The sequence below is a fragment of the Limulus polyphemus genome, unplaced genomic scaffold (assembly GCF_000517525.1).
Source record: "Limulus polyphemus unplaced genomic scaffold, Limulus_polyphemus-2.1.2 Scaffold184, whole genome shotgun sequence".
Taxonomy (NCBI): domain Eukaryota; kingdom Metazoa; phylum Arthropoda; class Merostomata; order Xiphosura; family Limulidae; genus Limulus; species Limulus polyphemus.
The window spans coordinates 77587-99379 of NW_013665794.1; the positions used below are offsets into that span (position 1 = coordinate 77587).

Below are 21793 nucleotides of genomic sequence, written 5' to 3' on the forward strand. Positions count from 1 at the left end.
CCCACTTTCCCACCCAACTTGGGACGTTTTTATGGCAAATAAATGCACTGGCTTCACCATCATTGATCTTGGTTTTTTACAACACAGGAATTCCCAGAGAAATCGAGATGATTAACCTACATTCTTGTTGTTTTAGGATTTAAGTGGTTCGGTATCTGAACTGCTGTTTTTCGTTGTTTATCATTATATTCATATACTACGACTACGTTTAAACCATAATAGATTGTTTTTTGCTTTTATTTTTTTACTCATTTAGGCATTTCGCGTTTTACTAAGTAACAGTCATGACACAATTGAATCGTACATTTCACACAATAATACGACGTTCGTCCGTAATGAATTTCGTCATTTATCATTTTTGGGAAAGGTGCTTATTATTGTGAAGTAATTCTCATATAAAGGGATTGTTAGTCTGTTCGTCCTTTTTAAGGTACCTTTGGTTTCCTCTGCAAAACATATTTTTTTTTATCATTAGCTCTTAAAGGTACTCACCCACACTCTACGGCTCTCAAACAATCTATAATTTATAAATTGACGGAGGCTAACTCTTAAAACACGAATTCGGTAGTGATAATGAATAAGGGATAGAATTCCTTTGCTAACTCACACTTTACGTCTGGTGAAAAGTCAGATTTTGAACGCAATTAAAAATTAATGCTCAAGCTATTTGTGTCATGATATATTTTTTATACCTACACTTTTATATATATATATATATATATATATATATATAATAAATTAATTAGCTTTAAAACGACGTACAGGTCATCACTTTCCTGTTACTGCTAGTAGTAATTTTATTGGTCTCCAAAAGTATTATTCTCCGAGGATATGTTGTGGAAAATCCACAAAGTTAGGTACAATCCCTGTGTGTTCTTTCAGCAGTGAAATATATACCAGGCAGAGAAGTAGACAAATGGGATATTGTTAGCCAGTCCCAACCAGCAGACTACTTTTCAGCAAAATTAGAAAACACCAGGCAGAGAAGTAGACAAACGGGGTATTGTTAGCCAGTCCCAACCAGCAGACTACTTTCAGGAAAATTAGAAAACACCAGGCAGAGAAGTAGACAAACAGGGTATTGTTAGCCAGTCCCAACCAGCAGACTACTTTTCAGCAAAATTAGAAAACACCAGGTAGAGAAGTAGACAAACGGGGTATTGTTAGCCAGTTCCAACCAGCAGACTACTTTTCAGCAAAATTAGAAAACACCAGGTATAGAAGTAGACAAACGGGGTATTGTTAGCCAGTCCCAACCAGCAGAGTACTTTCAGCAAAATTAGAAAACAATATTTTATTGTCTTAATATTTATTTTTAAATTCAAATGTTTTTTTTTAACTTAAAGGGCATCATGTTACATGTGTCATATTTTTTTTTAAAATTTACATAGTGTATATAATGGTTGAAATTTGTAAATTACACTAATTGTTGCTTTAATTGTGAGCACATGCCCTTTCAACTTCAGTGTTGCATGGCTATTAAAAACAACATTAAGAAAATATTAACACCCGTGGTTATTCGATCGCGAAACACTTTTCCCAACTTGAATTCAAAGTCTTCATTTCATATTTGGTTTCAGTTCTCTTTTAGCTGCCGATCAAAACACGTTGATTATTTCCTAAAAAGAAACAAAAACGACAATTCGTTTCTCTAATATTTGTACTTTAACAAGTTCTGCCAGATTTTAAAGGAGTGATCATAGTTTACGATTTCTACTTTCTGTTATCTAATCATGACCTGAGATTATTAGTTACAGTGTTTTGTGGAACACGCTTGCGCACACCTTGTCGAATTTATTCTGGAACTTTATTTTTTCTGAATTCGAAATTTTAAATTTTTCATTTACAGAATGATAATGTGATGAAATAAGACATGTCTTGTTATTAAATTTATATCTTAAAAGTAAGACTTTAGTTAAGTTTTGATTCAATTATCACTTTGCTGGAGAATATTTTAGGGAATTGTAACGTCTATATTAAAAAAAAAGGCTGTAGTGCGTGGTAATTAAAAATAATTCCTTTCTGTACAATATTACAATAAATAAAAACTGGTGCAACTATTAAAGTGTTTACTTGCTTTTAGTGCCCCTTTTTAGTAATTTTCGTTTTTACTGATAATTCATTAAAAATTTAACCAGTCTGTATCCCTAGATGCCAGTTGTCTTCCACAACAACGATAGTGTAAGTTGTTTTATCCATATACGTATAAACAAAGCGGATTTGAGTTATAGATTGGATTATGTTTTGTCGTGTCTGCTGTGACGATTTATTAGCGGTTTCGAGTGCGTATGTTATTTTCAGAGTTTTCATCGTGTGTTTTTTTTTACAAATTTTATGACTTGCAGTTAACGTTTGAAGGTTAGGAATGTTTGCTTTTCATTTAATGTGTCACGAGGTTTAAGAGTACATCAAAAGTTAAGTTCAAGATCATTTAGTTTTAATGGAAATGCTTGGATACAAAATAAGTACAATGCATTTCTGAATTTCTGTTGTTTTTTTTATGAATTTTTATTTTACTTTATTTTTACTTCAAGATGTTTAAAAAAGATAAAGAATTTCAAAACGTATTGCTTAAACTACTCAGTGTTCAAAGACATTCAGGTAAATGTTTTTACAAAGTTGCTTTATGCGTTAGAAAGACATACACGTAAGATCTTCTTACAGCTACAGCCTAGAAAAACTGGTCTTGTAGAAGGCCGTTCAAGAACTAAAACATTTAACACTTGGTCTTTCTTGGCACGAGTCTACCGTAAGTAAGACTTGTTGATGATTAAAAATTAAAGCAACATATGAAGCAAGCTTCAATCTGTTTAATCTGTGTGCACTTTTGAAGTTTTCGATATATCATGACTGTAGGCAGGTTAAGTGAGCCATTTGTAAAGTTCCTAATCTAAAACAGCTATGGACGAGAGTCCGAAATTAATGGTGATCCACAATCACTATATACGTATACAACTTGAATTAAGACTTTATGTTTTCATTAAATAAAAGTGTAACGAACTGTGCTACCATAAGAAGTGCAGAGTGTAAAGTATCAATGTAAAAACTGTGCTACCATAAGAAGTGCAGAGTGTAAAGTATCAATGTAAGAACTGTGCTACCATAAGGTGTACAGAGTGTAAAGTATCAATGTAAGAACTGTGCTACCGTAAGGGGTACATATTGTAAAGCATTAATGTAAAAACTGTGCTACCATAAGAGGTACATATTGTAAAGCATTAATGTAAAAACTGTGCTATCATAAGAGGTACATATTGTAAAGTATCAATGTAAAAACTGTGCTATCATAAGAGGTACATATTGTAAGGTACACAGTTCTTACATTAATTACCATAAGGGCTACAAATAGTAAAGTATTAATGTAAGAACTGTGCTACCATAAGGGCTACAGATTGTAAAGTATTAGTGTGATAAAATGGGAACATTTAACATTCAATTGATGTGTTAAAAGCATCATTTTTATTATATTAAACCAGAATCACAATGCTGGGAACTATTATGGTAAAATTATATTCCATGTATTACACCTATATAATCTACTCTAAAATATGCGTTATATGCCGAATCACGCTTTGCTAATAGCAGATTTGTATAAATGTTTCAGCTATGTAAGTAGAAGGAAGTATTATTCATAATAAATAAACATTAGGCAGTAGTAATAATAACAACAATAAATTACTTCCTGCGCTTTTACGAAATTCCGATAAATGTATTAAATGTATTTTACTCTGAAGATGGACAAAAAGCATCTAATTTCTTTAAAATAGTTAGTAATAAGTAGAACCAATTCATAGAGTACCACTACATTTTATCCCACTACTACAGGTGTTCAGCCTTCATGCTTGGCATGTTGAATAAAGATATGTTTGGTCATTACAGATTGCATGCCACTAGCGGATGACTTGATTTATTATTAGACTTTACACTGGGTTAGTGGATGAACCTATATTTGTTCCAATTGAACATATATGAGTAAATCCATTCATGCAGAAGCTTACAATTGACTGGGGGGTTCATATTGTTATTATTATTAATGTGGAAAATAGTTGTAAAACAACGGAAACTGGAATGGCCCATTTGAACCAGTTACCAATAAACCGTTAAATTAATTAATAGTGTTAGTGATATATTTTATCACCCTTTCTCTCTTTCCACTAAAACAGTTGTTTTTCAGGTATTTAGCCTTACAAGTTTCAGAATAAAAGAAAAATATAATTTGTTTAGGTAACTTGTTAGTTTTTGCTGAATTTACGAAATATCCTTTAACATATTCAATAAAATAATTCCCAAGGACCAGAATCAGTTACACCTGCAAAGATAATATCACAAATATCTTGTTAAGCCTATACATATTAATGCAACACAATACTACAAATACCAATTCCATGAAATTATAAAAACTATGCATTTCAAATAATTCTCTACCCTAATCACCGAGCTGATAACCCAGTGTGTACTTCCCAGAGTCCCACGCCAAGGGCACTAACGTGGCAAGAACGTGGTAGAACAATGTATGTAAACGCAGTAAGGGCAGACATTTTGATTTAATTTAAATAAATTCCAGTGTTAACAGCCATTTAGAATGGAAGCCCATACTACAATTTCTTTTTTCATTTTATATAAATAAAGCACATTTCGTAGACTAATTAACAATGTAAGTTTATAACTATAGCTATATTCCATAGAATAACATGTACTGCAGTTGTTAATTTTTTTTCTAAGAAGTCCCAATCTTAACGCCAAATAACCACGATATTTCAGTTTGAAAATTATATTGAACTATACCCTTTCAAAATTTTAACGCTCATTTTTCAGTTTTTCGAGTAAAATTGCTCTTAGGGGGGCAAAGAACAAATAGCCCATTGTTTAGCTTTGCGCTTAAAATAAACTTAGGGGTCAATATCACGTGATTAAATCTTTTTAAGTAGTTGTCTTCTGTCACTTATGTGATCCTTTGAACAGACAAATTTAAGTTAACAGACGTCATGGTTGAAACAGTAGAGAACAAAACTACGACAACATGATTATAAAACCAATTACATTATGGGTATTTTTCAGAAGTGTAAGTACCAAAGAAAAGGAATATATTGTTACGTCTCCGTTTGTTAATTAATTTCCCGTAAATTCGATCCGACGAAACTTTAGCGACACAAGTCCTTACTTAATAAAACTGGTTTATTCTTTCCGAATACAACTTTACGATACACTTATTTTCAACAGTCGCGCTAAAACAAACGCTATAACAACGAACGTGCTCAATAATACTCTCTGACTGCAGATCAATTACTCACTGTCTGCACATACTATTAACCCCTCACGTTGTCACCCTCTTTTATATACCAGACTCCCCTATATCTAGTAAATGCTAGAGCATTCGCCAAGGTACAGGATAGTTCTAGAAACTAGTCATGTGACTTCGCTGACGGAACAATATGAAGTAAACAGGAATATTAAAATACGAAAGTGTCTTGTTTTATTTATTTATTTAATTACTAAATCCCGAGGCAGTTAATTCACAACAACAGACGAAGTTTAATGTACAACTTATAATATTTAATGTATAATATAACGTGGACTAGATAAGGCAGGAATTTCGATTTGGTAATTTGTATTTTCTATATTTTGTTTGTCATTTAAAAAAAGTGAAAAGAACAAATTTACTCCAATCTATTTGAATTAGGAATTATCATTAGAACCTTGAGGAGATTAGTGGAGGCAGGAGAACCTATGCCAAAACTTGTGTCATACTCATGAAGCGTAGTAGAAGTAATGTCTTCCGGTGGATGAGCGGCAAGTTTCTGGACCTACACTGCAAAAATCCAGGGTTCAGTCCCCCTGGTATACAGAGCGCATGTACATGTAACCTATTGTGTAGCTTTCCATTAAAAACCCAACAACAACAGGAGAAGTAGTAGTAGTATTAAAATCATCTTTTTCATCGGGTAGTTGATGTTAAAAGTATAAATTATTAAGTAATAATGATAAACAGATAGGCAATAATGAATAATAATAAAGTAAGAAATAAAAGTGGATGCTGCTGGTCGGTTGTCTCCAAGTTGTCGTTGGTTCGGAATTGGGATAGGCTATACTACCTGGACTCCGCATTGATAAGGGTGCTGCTACGAGACTCCATAACTGGAGGGAGGAGAGCCTGTCATTTGGCTGATATTAAACTCCTCTAGCGTGTAAATCGAATCGATATTATAAAACCACATTCAAAGAGATTTGTATCATTTTTCATTTTATGAGTAATACGTTAAATTACTAAACATATGTTGTATAGTAGCATCTTACATTGTTGTAGTGTATATTTTTGATCAATCTTTGAAATAGCGTTAACTTTTCACTGACAGGTGTTTTTGTTTGTTATGTGAATGAGGTAAGTACTGATAATGTTCAGCTATTAACTAATGTTCTCAGCGTTTACACACGTCGTTTGTTTGTTCACGTGAAAGACAAACACAATTGGCTTGACGGCCAGGTCTGAGACCCCCCTATGATTCAAGTATACCCAGCCCTCCTAACTTGAAACTGTAGACCAACACAGTCGACAACACAGCTGCTTAAAGAGGCTATTCTTAGTCAAATACATTAATTTACAATCACTCTTACAACGCATCCACAGCAGTGTCATGAAATCCGCTTATTATAAGCGAAACTGGACTTTTTTCAGAGTCGCTTGACACTTTTAATACCGTCAGTTTTTTGTTGTTTTTTCTTGAAGTGGGGTTGTTTTCGAATTAATCGCCTATTTGTTTGCTTCTTTTAGCACATAATAGAACACCCCCTAGAAGCTAAGTAGTACTGGTTTTGTTTTTATGAAATTATATTAAACCAATCATATTTTTTCATTTGTTCCCACGTTTTCTCTATAAATAAGGAGGTTCGGCATGGCCAGGTGGTTTGGGCGCTTGAATCGCAATCTAAGGGTCGCGGGTTCGAATCCCCGTTCTACCAAACACGCTCGCCCTTTCATGCGAGTCAAGTACCAGGCTGCGCCAGGACTCCTGATGATATCATGAAAGTGTTTTGAATGCACTAGAATATACACATGGATTTTTCAATCTCGTCCCACACATCTAGAATTTTTTCTTGTGCAAAGCAAAGTGTTATTCGTGTCAATGTAGAGAATTTAAAAAAGAATTAAATTTCAGACGGGAGGCTGCTGGAGGAATAGCGCACTAATGGGGTCTACCCCTCATGCTCCAAAATACTTTTTTTTTCGAAGTCGAATATACTTGTTTTTCTAATCTTCCTTGGCATCACTGACCTACAACTGAATATTCAAAGCGTGTTAAAGTTCCAGAGACTAATACTTTAATCATAGGGCCTTACTTAGTCTCACGAATCCAATGAAAAACGTTTAATTTGTGTTAATCTGTTAATGAGGTTTACTGTAAATAATAAATCTTGTAAAAGTGAGATTTAACACTTCCTTCTTATTTCAGTGTTGTGCATTAGCAATGGTCATACTGAAGTAGTTCATTAAACAAAATATAAATAAGGCTTGTAACAGGCCTGTGTTAAATGTTTTGATATTAATCTGGGAACTGTCGCTACACGTTTACATATTCTCAGTTTTTATACAAAAAAAAATTCACACGCAATTTTAACAATCTTGCCGCTTCTTTCTCAGTCGTTCCTGCCAGCATCAATAAAAAACAGTTTTCTTTCTGCATTGCTTCTTCTAAAATTACTTACAAGCCCTGCTTCGTACCACAACGAGTAGACTTCAAGTTTTGGCTCGTAGCTATAATAATGCAAACCAGTGGCAATCACTACTAGCATTCCTCGTTTTACAGCAGAGCTGCAAAAATAGTCTGGCGTATTTTTGGACCTCTATAATAACTTCTAAACACGACCACCTGGTAACGAAATTAAATGACTATAAATAATACTTAGTCTTTTAGGAAGCTACAAAAATATATGTGGAAACTCAAATACATAAATGAATGTTGATATCCTTTAACTAATATAACTGTTTTTTGAATATTTTAAAGCACAATGGGCTATCTATGCTGATTCGACTGCATAATTGGAAAGAGCCTGTATTTACAAACAGCAGATTGAATTTCCTACCATGAAAAGTTCATGAACAAAGCTGCACGTTTTCATTTGGAATACTAATACGTATAATCTAGTAGATATTATGTCCAGCTATCCAGTTTCTTTTTCTAACAGTATGATAAAATTATATAATCTAAACACAAAGTTTTTGTTTTTTTAAAACTAAATTTGTGTTCTTTAGTTTGCACGTACTTGCATAATTGTAAAGCATATTCTAAAAAATTCTACCAAGGCAAATGTATCTTGCAATAACTTTCACAAAATTAAATGAGTGTGCACAAAGGTATAAAGGTAAGTACCAACTCAATGGTTGGATTGTTTTTAACGCTAAACTCCTTTATTTCTAACCTTACTGAAAGGTTTCACTTCTTCCGAAGCGAAGTTGGGAACTATATAATGATAACAATATGAACTCCAGTCGATTGTAAGCTTCTGCATGAATGGATGTACTCATATATGTTCAGTTGGAACAAATATGGACTGGTTCACTAAAGCAGTAACCCAGTGCAAAGCCTAGTAATAAATCAAGTCATCCGCTAGTGGCACGCAATCTGTAATGACCAAACATATCTTTATTCAAAATGCCAAGCATGAAGGCGGAACACCTGTAGTAGTGTGATAAAATGTAGTGGTACTTTATGAATTAGTTCTACTTATTACTAACTATTTTAAAGAAATTAAATGTTTTTTGTCCATCTTCGGGACTTAAAACAGAGTAAAATACATTTATCAGAATTTCGCAAAAGCGCAGGAAGTAATTTACTGTATTTATTATTATTATTACCATTGCCTAATGTTTATTTATTATGAATAATACTTCCCACTGCTTACATAGCCGAAACATTTATATAAACTAGAAAATCAACCTATCGGTAGTCAGTCCATACCTTCCTTAAAATGACATTAACTTGAGGTTAAAAACTTTTCATCCAAGTGTTGTTAGTGACCATGATGTTTGTTTGTAGTTAAGCACAAAACTACACAATGGGCTATCTGTGCTCTGCCCACCACGGGTATCGAAACCCGGTTTCTAGCGTTGTAAGTCCGCAGACATGCCGCTGTGCCACTGGGGGGCATGTGACCATGATCATTACGCCTTACTTCGCTTTCAGTTCTGAAGCCAACACGCACCCAGAAAGGGACATAAAACTTTTATTATTGTGTAGTTATTTTGATTTTTAATGTGTCTGACATAGAGATCAGCAAAGCCTATCATTGAAAAAATAGCACTATATCTACAAAGTATTGTTTTACAGAAATGTGTAGACCCATATGGGCAAGGGGAGAGAGAGAGAGAAAAAAAAAACCTTTCAAGTCTTGGTTACTTGAACAGTTCTGTACAACTTTAAAGTTTCAGTACATTTACGTTTTGACAGTAATGTATTCTCATAACACAGAACCAAAGGTAAAGTTTTTTTTTTTATTTGGCACAAAGCTAAACAATGGGCTATCCGTGCTCTGCCCACCATGGGTATCGATACCCGGTTTCTAGCGTTGTAGGTCCGCAGACATGCCGCTGTGCCACTGGGAGCCCAAAGGTACTGTCCAGTTTTCACAATTCTGAACTCAAGCTTGTTTGTTAGCACGAAGATTTAGAATACGATACCGAATAAGGTCTAGATCAGCGGTTCTTTTAATTAATTTGTTTCGCTTACCCCTATATCTATCTATGTTTTTGATTTGAAAAAAAAGAGTTCGTGTACATAAATAGCTGTATGCCAAAATTAAATGTTTTAATTGATATAAATTTTATTTCACGAAAAATATTTTTTATTCTATAAACCATCTTTTTAAACCTATTTTTTATGAAATTCTGGACATGACTTGCAAACCCCCTGGAGTACCCTGGGGGTCGGCAAATCCCAGTTTGAGAAAAGCTGGTCTAGTCCGTTCTGTTTTCACCTGAAACCACTTCTTTAAACGAGCCAGTAAACAGATGAGTTTCGTTATGTCATCATTGAACGTTTTTATAAGTTTCTAGTCGGTTGTAGACAGGAATTTATGGTAAGCTTTGCTTGTAGTAAATATTTTTTAACTTCCTCCAGTAATATTAAAATTCAGTTCAGATTTGTCCCACCGGGATAAAACCAAAAATTCGAACGATAACGTAAATCTGGCATGTTATTATTGCGTGGTTTACCAGCGGTTAGTTGTGTTGCACATACTTTTGCATTATTATGTCTTGCAAGGACATTCTAGATTAAGATTGTAAATATTATGTTTTAACTTTAGTTAAGTGCAACCACATCATCTTTACCAACAGATAATTTGTTGTTTTTATTTGGCCTATACATGTGAAATATAAGATAACTTGAAGTAGTTGGCCAGACCTAAATTTATATTCGCGTTACAGTTCTTTATTTAGGTAAATAAAAAGTTAAATTTACAATTTTAATGCCAATGAAAGAGAGGCCGAGTTAACTGGAAAACAGGTACAATGCAAACATTACAGCATGAGTTGGTCGCTTTACCTGCTCCCCTTAAGAAAGTGACACGTGAATCTTATCTAGAAGAGAGCTTTGGGGATGTTAGTTTCAGCTTTTTGTCTAACAGAAGGGAACTTGATAAAATAAAACAATTGAGTCAAGCTGTAACTCGTGTTCCTCAAAGAGTTGACACGCTTGTGGCCATATTTTATTTATTCATTTATGGTCAGCGTAATCAGAGACACGGATTTGCTGAAAAACAAGATTTCTTATTAAACTTGACTTTTATTTTCCCAATACCCAGTTTGTTTGTTTTTAATTATGCACAAAGCTACACAAGGGCTATCTGTGCTCTGCCCACCACGGGTATCGAAACCCGGTTTCTAGCGTTGTAAGTCCGCAGACATACCGCTGTGCCACTGGGGGGCCCAAATACCCAGAGAATACAAGAATAACCTTGAAATAAATGAAGCGTTTGCTAAAAATATTCAATGAAAAACGATGTATAATACCAGCTGATTTATGTTTTATGCTTACTAAAGTTTTAGGAGTTGCTTTTTACACAAGAAAATAACAAGTGGGGTTCTCTTCATAATAAACTATCATAAGAAAGGCACTTTTAAATTTATAAAATCTTCTGTTTTCCATATAATGAAAGTTGTTTCCGAAGAGTGCTTTGAAAATGCCATGTGGAAATGTGAGTATTCTTTTTGTTTCAGAATTTCGTGCTAAACTATACAAGGACTATCTGTGGATAGGCCTCTCGGTGGCTCATCTGTAAGACCGAGGACTGGCTAATAACTGTGAGCAGAGTACAGATAGTCCATTGTGCAGCTTTGTGTTTAACAACAAACAAACACATCTGCAAATAGCCGTCCCTACTTTATGCGGGGGTGCATCTTTTATGATCAGCAGCCACCGCCAACTCTTTACCTATTCTTGTGTGATCAAATAGTGAGATTTGACCGTCGTTTTTACGGCAACGGGTCGCGAACCGTTAACCATTGGATTCACTTTGGGTAAGTTAACTACAAGACCACGTACTGCTCATTAGTGTTGTGTTGCGTGTTAGTTTCATACATATCAAGAAATAAAACTCCATGGTATCTGAAAACCCCATTTATATTAAAAACAAAATTGAACTAAATCGGCTGATGCTAAGAGTTAATATATCAAACAATTAACCTTGTTGTGAAAACTTGATATTCAGGTTTTACTGTTCCAACAGGTTTTTCTTGGATATCGGCTACATTTTTCATAGGGCGCCCAATGGCATATTATCCATACAATACCACATAAAAATGTAAGGGTGAAATCTCACGAGGTGGCGCTATTGAAATGTAACCACTAAACATTGAACGTATGTAAATAAGACCAAACTACCGTGATTAGAATATTTATTACCAAATTTCGTTTTGGTGATTTTTGTTACCTGCTTCGTATGACGATAGTTTAAAAGAGATTGACCCTCTTTGTGTAACGTTTTGTCGACGTGTGTCTCTAAATTAACGCTTAAGAAATTCATGTTTCGATATTCTGAGGTTGGCCAATATTTTGTACATGTTTTTTTTACATGTAATAGTTTTTTTTAGAATACCCCACTTTCAGTTATTTTTACATGTATAGCAGAACATCTAAAATTGGGCTGTATTAAATACACACTTTCAAGAATTCTAAACCATTAATTAGTTGAATAAACAAGATCACGATTTCAGTTAGCATTTAAAAAGTATTTTATTTTCTAAGAACTGTTCTTGCATTATGTTTATGTTGAACATTGAAATATATAAATAAGATTTAAGGAACTTCATCTTAATAGTCTCAGTTAAACATTCAACATAACAAACAGGATTCTTGTTACTCAGTTAACTGTCATATCAAATAAATATAAAACACAACCTGTTATTAACGATCGCGACATGAAAGATAAATTTATTATTTATTAAGTGAATATTCACTGTTTACTTTTAATTTCTTTTATCTTTTTTTTTTGGAAAGGGGAAATTATTTTATTCCGATAATTCGAAAACAAAGTATTTAAAACTTTTCCTGATTTTATATTCCTTAAAATTTGTGTTGAAACTTTTTATCAAGCGGAAAAATGATGTGAGCAATTTATTTCAAAACCTAGCCTTAAACCACGTGAATGTGTAACAAAAGACGCAAAACTACGTAGCTTTGTGGTACAAATACATTTCCAATGTTAAGTCCATTGGTTATGACAATCAATTTGCAGTCAAACGTCAGTTATCAGTTAGGAGGGTAAAGGTTTTCTTTTCACTGTGTGGCGCCATAAGTCTTAATGTACTGATAGCTTTGGTGAAAAGTTTGTAGAGTACAGAAATTATGTATTGTAGTGCCATCTACTGTCACTCATTACAAGTTACATTTTTCATAAATTTCGAAATGCATTTTAAAAGGAATAACAACAACAAAAAAAGGATGTGCGATCACAGTAACTGTTGCACCCTAGAAATAATAATTTATATAACGTGTAACTTTTTTTCCTTTGATTATGTATGCGGCATACTTGCATATCTCACGTGGAGTTCCTTTAAAGATCAGTACAAATATTTCAGTACATGATTATATAACTACCTGCGTATAATTTCCATCAGCGAAAAAGTACAGATCAGTTAATTATTATTGTTATGGTTTACTCACTGATTTATTAAGTTGTTGGATGGCGTCAGCTTTTGAACTCTTGCATACAAAATCTGCATCTTAAAATAGAAAGTGTATATGAGTTAATCAGCATAGAAAGAAAAGTTATGGTAACAGTCCTTTTCAACTCGCATCGATAGTTTTTATTCCTTTTGAATTTTTAAACACCCATTTTTAGGTTGAATCAATTCAAAAGCAGCTTCTATTCTAGACTCATTTAATTACCCCATAGTAATCTATTTTTTAACAGTTCTTGTCTGTGGTCTCCAGTTTCAAGATTCATTCAATTACGCTGTAGCAACTTATTTTTTAACAGTTCTAGTCTGTGGTCTCCAGTTTCTAGATTCATTCAATTACGCTGTAGCAACATATTTTTTAACAGTTCTTGTCTGTGGTCTCCAGTTTCTAGATTCATTCAATTACGCTGTAGCAACTTATTTTTTAATAGTTTTTGTCTGTGTTCTCCAGTTTCTAGAATCATTCAATTATCTTATAGCAACATCTTTTTAACACTTCTGGTCTGTGACCTCCTGCTATTAGTCTGGTTCGATTATATTGTAGAATCTTTTGTTTTAACACTTCTAATCTGTGATGACCCTTTTCTAGACTGATTCAGTTACCCAGTAGCAAAAGTTGTTTTAAAAATTATTTTTTATAACCTACCATTTTTAGAATGATACTGTTGTGAGCTATATTTTCAATGTTATAATTTAGTTGTTTGCTAGAAGGAGCTGCTAACTATGATAATGTAATATTTGAAAATTTTTGTCTAATATCTAGAAACAAGGGACATGTAATGAGTTAGTGAAGTTAATGAGAATTCAGTGAAGTATTTAGTTGAGTGTCAAAAAACGTAAATTACTTATCACGTCTATTGCGCTATTGAGTTACTCGGTGAGTTAGTGTTTTTTAGTAATCAATTAGCTTTGCAAAGAAATTTGATAAGTTATGCCTACTTCTCACAGTTTATATTGAAAATTTATTCATTTCAGTGTATATGTTGTTGTAGATCGTTTTGATACGACTTTGTTACTATCGTGCTGTAGTCGTACTTCGCTTTCCCTACTTATGTCCATCAACTTTGTTTAGGTTATACTAATGACTATCGGGAATTGACTCATATCTTTACTGCTATAATCAATAACACATAGATTTAGAATTAGGTTTTGTTTCTTACTGGCAGCGTATTACATTCTTCCTTCGCGTCTCTCACATCTTCTGGTTTTCTATTTTATTTTTGTTGAACTCCTATCTTTTATGTACCTTTCTCATACTCAAGCCAAACAATTCCCTTTCATTTTTTTCTGGTCTTGAACACCAGTTTTCTTCATATCAGGATATAGCGTCTCACAATCATAGAGGGTGCTATAACCTCCATACTAACTGAACATGAAACGAAGAATAAAGAGACATACACTTAGAGGAACAAGACATAAAATTAAAAGAATACCAGGAGAAAAGGGAAAGGATTTTAAAATAACAGTCTAAAGAAAGGAATGTAAAGGAAAATTAAAATAAAATAATAAATATTACTGAAAACAAGATCAGTGAAGCTATTTGAGATGTACATATCGAGAGATTGCAACAACAATATTAAATAAGTACAGAAAGGTTGTAGTGACGAAATCAGAGATGTTTCAAAAGAAATCAATGACAGACTAAAACATTTTGAAAATGAATTTGTGAATAAAAGGATCAAACCAGCCACACTTCTTCATGCATCAGCCTAAGAATTCCAACCTAAAACACCATTTACTACAAAATGCAGAATAGGAGAACCTATGTGGTCTTCACCTATTACCACTATTATTGTGCCATATATTATGCAGGATATTCCTGGACTACTACAGCCATATCACTACCACATCCAGTTCCAGAATTGAACTGGCAAATTCAACAACATCACCCAGTTGAGAGACCAATGGACTATGATGGAAAGGTACCATGGGAGGTATATCAGACTCAGTTTAAAATAATTTCCAAAGGAAACAGATGCCAATTTAAAAGGACAAGTGTTAAAGGCATTAAGTAACCTTCCAGCTGAGAGGTGTGACATCTATCAAAATGAACATATCCAGAGCAAAGTTTCAGAACAGGATATGGAGGAAAGAAGAAATCATATTCGAACTTGTTTAAGATCTGAAAGGCTTGTCCAATTATAGTATCTGGATTTTCCACTTGAAATGATAGATTTGTTGACATGAAACCAATTTATAGATACTATAACAGAGGAAGATATGAGAAATAGGCAGAAGCAAAATAACATTAAATCTTTAAAGAAAGTTCTTCAGTTGAAGATAGACCTTGAATCAATTAAAGTTACAGATAAACAACTAAAGACACCGTCTAGAAGTTATGGGATTGTCAGATCGAGTAGTATTGAAACATCATCTTCCACAGACAATAGTCTAAAAGAACTGAAAGGGTTAGTTAGACAACAATTACAAAAAAATGGAAGAAATAAACCACAAGACATAGTTTTTTCAAATGTAAACTTGAAAGAACATATTAACAGAAACTACAGACAAAAGCCTGCAGGAAATAACAAATCATCCCAAGGGATATTAGCAAAAGAAGACTGTTATACATTTGGGAAACAATTACATTATATCTGAGATTGTGAGGAACCAACAGCTGTTAATACATAAATGAGACAATACCCTAATAATGAGCTTTCGACCCCTACCAGACTAAAGGAGTTAACCAGACATAGGGAAACAGGAAATAGCAAGACTTATGTAGGAAAGTTCAGCTGAGAATATCTCATCTGCACTAAATGAGATAAGAAGTTCATTATTTAAAGAAATCCACGGGTTTATTGATGGGAAGCCTTGAAACATGTTGAAGAACATTGGCCCTACAGCTCCAATAGTTCGACCTGATTTTGGTAATTAATGGTGGAAACTTGTCTCCAACAATGATGAACGAAGATGGATTGATGGGAACTGTAAGTGGACATAAATTTCCAGCACAAAGAAAGTTGGAAGTTACCCTTACTATAGGAAGTTTCTCTACACCTCTTCTCAAGATGTGTGGATAACTGACATCGAGGAAGAGTACATACTGGGAACAGACTTCATATGGAGACATGGATGAGAGCTTAGGCTAGCTTCAAATAGCTTCTTATTCTGTGAACAGGAATTCTCTGTCAGTACATGTCACTGGAAATTCAACTTTTGATGTAATATTGTTAACAGGAAGAGCAAGTCTTGTACAATCAAAAAGTGCAATACTCATACCAGGACTTAATTACTTCTAGTGACTGGGCTGTAGAAGAACCAAATTCTCCAGCATGTCCTTAGGGATTAATGATTGGAAGAACTTTGATGGATCTATAGAGCAAACATGTCCTCATTAGGGCTATGAACATAATGAAACAAAATTCTAGTCAAGTCTGGATGGGACATTGCAAGATGTGAGGCTATACAGGTAATGCTTCCACATCAAAGAACATCAAAAGTAGTCACCTTTGAGGCAAGATGTAGGAAGTCTGATGTCAAATCGTAACATAAAAATAACTTACCACCTCTTAAGAGTTGTATAATCGGATTTGTAGAAGTGTTAAGGCTTCTTAATTCCAAAGATTACATAAATTGCTCAGTGAATATCAGGATACCTTCTCCAGTGGACCTCATGACGCAGGCCAGACAAATATGATATCCCATAAGAATGATAATACATTAGTTAGCCAAATGATTTCCATTTGCAAAAGAAATGCTGAGGATTTCAAAGAGATAAAAGCCATTAAAGAAGAAGAAATTATAGAACCAAGTACTAGTCCTTGTGCATCATCTATTGTACTTATGAAGAAGGGTGAATTCAATAGGATCTACATAGACTACTGGAAGGTGAATGAAGTCACAAAAAAGGATACCAAGGATTGACTCTACTTTGCATGCTTTTTCTGGATCAAAATGGTTTCCAACATTAGATCTTAAGAGTGGATATTGGCAAGTGCTAGTCTATGAAGCAAGTAGAAAGAGGACAGTCTTTACAGCAGAGAATGGATTGTGACAATTTGTTGTTACCATTTGGATTATGTAATGCACTTGTTACATTTCAATAACTAAAATGTCGCAATTATTTACATGTATGACATAAATGCCCATGGGAGGACTTTTGGTAATGGATATGATGGGCTAAAAAGTTCTTGACCAGTTGTAGAAAAAAGCATAAATTGTTCCGTCAATAGGCGAGCTTCCTGGAACACACAGTTAGCATAGAGTGAGTGTCTACAGACCCATCAAAGATTGACTCTGTCTAACATTGACTAACACTGAAAGACCTATGTGAGGTAATAGGATTTTTTAGACTATGCTCTTACTATCATCATTTTATAAAACCGTTCTCTACACATATTACTTTAAAATCCAAATACATTTCTTTGGACTACAGATTCTGAACAATAATAAAATAAACTAGAATTAACCAATACTGACAGAACATGCAGCATTGAAGTGGCTAGTAAGTTTTTCAATCTAGATGGCCAGATAGCAAGATTGCTCTAGAAACTTTAGGATTACAACCATGGATAGAACCAAGGAGATGCTAATGCATTATTTCAAAAACCACGAAGAATGAAAAAATTGTGATAAAAACGGAACATGCACGATGTAGTAAAGACGACCAATCTAAAGTACAACAGAGAATAATCCAAGATGTAACATCAACAAGCGATGATGATGAATTAGTTCAACACTCAACTGAAAAATGCTGAATCAAAAGATATAGGTTTGAAACCAGTTATTCGGTGGATCAAGAATAGTTAAGAAAAACGCTCACAGGAAACAGTCTAAAGACAAAGATGTAGTGGGCACAGTGAAATTTATTATTCCTAAAAGAGGGATTATATGTTGAAGATTGGACACTCCCATTCAAACGATACAGATGGTTCTTTCACAGTACTCCATCGTTTTTTCCAACATCTGGATGATTAGGTGTTGAGAAGACACGGAAGAGAGTAAGAAAGTACTTCCATTGAGTTGGGTGCCAGGGATATGTAGAGAATTGATGAAAAACATGTGAACTATGCTGTGAGTGAAAACGTCCATGAAAGAAACAGGTACAGCAGTATTTTATTGGAGCACTGCCTTAGAGAGTTATTGTCGATGTTCTTAATCCTCTGCCATACAGTAACACTGGGAATATATCTACAGATAAAAACGCGAATGCCTCTCTCTCTCTGTGGGTCTGTTCCTTCTGATGGCCAGGTGGTTAGAGTGCTTGGCTCGCGATCTGAGGGTTGCGGGTTCGAATCCCCGTCCCACCAAACATGCTAGCCCTTTCAGCTGTGGGAGCATTATAAAGTGACGGTAAAAGAGTAGCCCATGAGTTGGCGGTGGGTGGTGATAACTAGCTGCCTTCTCTCTAGTCTTTCATTGCTAGATTAGGGACGGCTAACGCCGAATCCCCTCGTGTAGCTTTGCGCGAAATTCGAAACAAACCAAACCTGTTCCTTATGCTCGGCCACATCTCCAAACTCGAGGTACAGATACAACTTTGAGTGGGAAGTAACATTGGCTATGTGGCCGCTGCCTCAGAGGCCGTTTTGAGGCCAAAATGATCAATATAGCAATTTTTGGCAAACAGGACGACCAATTGATCTCAAATTGAAAAGGCCAGATTTTTTGAGTAGTGTGTAATCAAGAGGGCTATTATTTAGATTTTTTCTCTGTGTAAGAACTTCTCCTAATCAGTCTATCTATGATCAGTTATGTGTTAAAATGATTTACGAAATTCGTGGAACCTTCATTTATGCTCTTTCCCTCCCTCTCTTTTTCTTTTACACCTAAATGTCATGCAAAGCACATGCAAGAAGCAGGATCAATGTACCCGGTTTTGCTTTGATTAAAATTGTTATTTTTATCTATTTTAATCAAAATATTTAGTTCGGTAAGGAAATCATTTTGATTTTCTTTTGCCAAAATCACGATTAATATGATTGATTTAATCAAAACAACTCAGGATATTTAAAGTATTTTTATTCGAGCAACGCAGGGTACTCTGCTGGTACATCATAACTGTTATGGAATATTTCACCAAATGGCCAAAAGCATATGCTGTTCCTAACCAAGAAGCAAAAGCTCTAGCAAGGAACTAATTAACGATGGTCCGGCATGGTCAGGTGGTTAGGGCGCTCGACTCACAATCTGAGGATCGCGGGTTCTAATCCCCGTCCCACCAAACATGCTCGCCCTTTCAGCCGTGGGGGCGTTATAATGTGACGGTCAATCCCACTATTCGTTGGTAAAGAGTTGGCGGTGGGTGGTGATGACTAGCTGCCTTCCCTCTAGTCTTATACTGCTAAATTAGGGACGGCTAGCGCAGATAGCCCTCGTGTAGCTTTGCGCGAAATTCAAAACAAACAAACTCATTAACGAATCCGTTTAAAGATTTGACATACTTATGGAACTTCACTCAGATCAAAAACAGAACTTTGAATCAGTCTTGTTTGCAGAAAAGTGTCAGATCCTTGGAATAAAAAAGACTAGGACAACAGTGTCCATCTTCTGATGATAAGGTGTGGAGATACAATCGTACACTGTTAAATCAGATAGCCATGTATGTGGATGAACATCAGAAAATATGGGATGAATATCTTTCACAGATGTTTATGAGTTATTGAACAACAGTACATAAAGCTACAGGTAACAGATTATAATCACTGATGTTTGGGAGAGAACGTAAAGTACTATTAATCTTTGTTACTCACATTCAGAGGATATTCAGTCAACAGAGTATTATACAGAACACTCAGAGGACTAAAGGAACACCATCAATGTCATACATGACTTTACTCAAGAAAGACTTAAATCTGCTAGTGATAAAATGAAAAGTCGCTATTACATTAATGCTTGTAATACTAGATTGTATTCTCTCTTCAAGAAAGGATAAACTCCAAAATTAACAGGTGTCGAGAAGAGCTTATGTTGTATTGAAAATAATAAATGATATTGTTTACAGAATCCAGAGAGATAAACTATCCAAACCAAAAGTCATCCACCGTGATTGTCTTTAGATGTACAACCAGCAAGGTAACTCCAGAAAAAGTTTCTCAGAGAAAGTCAACCTGCTGAGAAGCCCAGGATTCCTGTGGAGACCACTTCCAGAAAATTAACAAGGCTAGAGCCACCAGTAATTTTACTCGACCACATTCCCAGTGAGAACTCCTCAAATGACAGAATAGCTAGTGACGACAAGAGGCCATCTCAACTGTATATCATAACTCTCAGAAAACGAAACTGCTAAAAAGACCTGGTGAATGGACAGTTTGGTGTAGTGTTTAATTTTGTATTAGGATTGTTCAAAAGAATTAACAATTCAGGAAAGAGGCAATGTTGTAAGCTATGTTTTCAGTGCCGTAATTTAGTTGTTTGCTAAAAAGAGCTGCTAACCATGATGATGTAATTATCGAGAACTTTCGTGTAATATCTAGAGGTAAGGGTACATTACTTCACCGAAAGGAAGCCGAAGGCCGCCTGGAAAGGCCACCTATTTTAACCACTCGCACACCACTATATAGTAGTGTGTTGTCTATCAGTATGTCAGCAGATACTAAAATGACGTCACATAAGGGACATTTAACGTTGCAATTTGCGCTGTCATGAAGTCAGTAAAATGTGCGCATGCCATGAAGCACGAGAAGAATTATGCATTCTGTAGACTACAACATAGCGTGACATATGAATTTCAAAACCAAGAAATAAAAATATTTGTTTCTTGCAATTTTGGTTTATTTACTCTTGAAACAGAACACTATCGGGAACCCTGAGGAAGTACATCTAGTTTATGATCTATCAAATCCCAGGTCTACTTAATTGGGTTGAGATCGGGGCTCTGTGGAGGCTATTGCATCATTTGAATGACTCCAGCAGCTTCTTTCTTAGCTAAGTAATTTCTACATAGGTTGGATGAATGTTTGGGGTCGTTATCTTCTTGGTAGTAGAATCCTTTACCAATAATACGCAAACCACTGAGTATACCATGAGGGATCAGTATCTAATGGTACTTGCGCTGGTCCATTATTCCATCTATTTTGCAAATATCTCCTGTCACCTTAACAGAAAAACACTCCCAAACCATCATACTGTTTTTCTCATGCTTCATGGTAGGTGCTATGCATGGAGGTAATTATCTTTCACCTTTCTTCTGCCGGACGTACAACCTACACTTTGAACCAATTATTTCAGTGTTGGACTCATCCGTCCACACCACCCTTTTCCAATAATCAGCAGTCCAGTTTTGTACTTTTTAGCAAATTTCAGTCTCTTGACAATATTTGGATATCGAAGTAAATGTTTTAAACTGCTACACGACCAAATATTCCATTCTAGTTGAGTCTTCTTGATACAGTAGATCTGGACAGTTTTTCGTCATTTAGTACATGGTCGTTTATCTCATGCTTGAGATCAGTGGCAGTCTTCCTTCTGTCCCGAAGGCTGCATAAACGAAGATACTTAACATCAGTATCATTGAGTTTAGGTGTCCTGCCTCTTCCTTTCTTATTTTCAAATTTACCTGTCTCGGTCTCACGATCTAGGGTGTACTTGACAGTGTTTAGAGAGCATTTCAAATCTGCAGAAATTTGTCGGAGAGTCCAACCAGCCTCACGTAAAGCTTTTATGCGAACTCTCTGC

At 34.9% G+C, this 21793-nt stretch overlaps 1 protein-coding gene across 1 annotated transcript in view; it reads left to right on the top strand.

The window, feature by feature from the left end:
• The window catches only part of LOC106478144 (leupaxin-like), an 86029-nt gene that overhangs the window by 1313 nt on the left and 62923 nt on the right, over positions 1 to 21793 (top strand). The window lies entirely within an intron of this gene.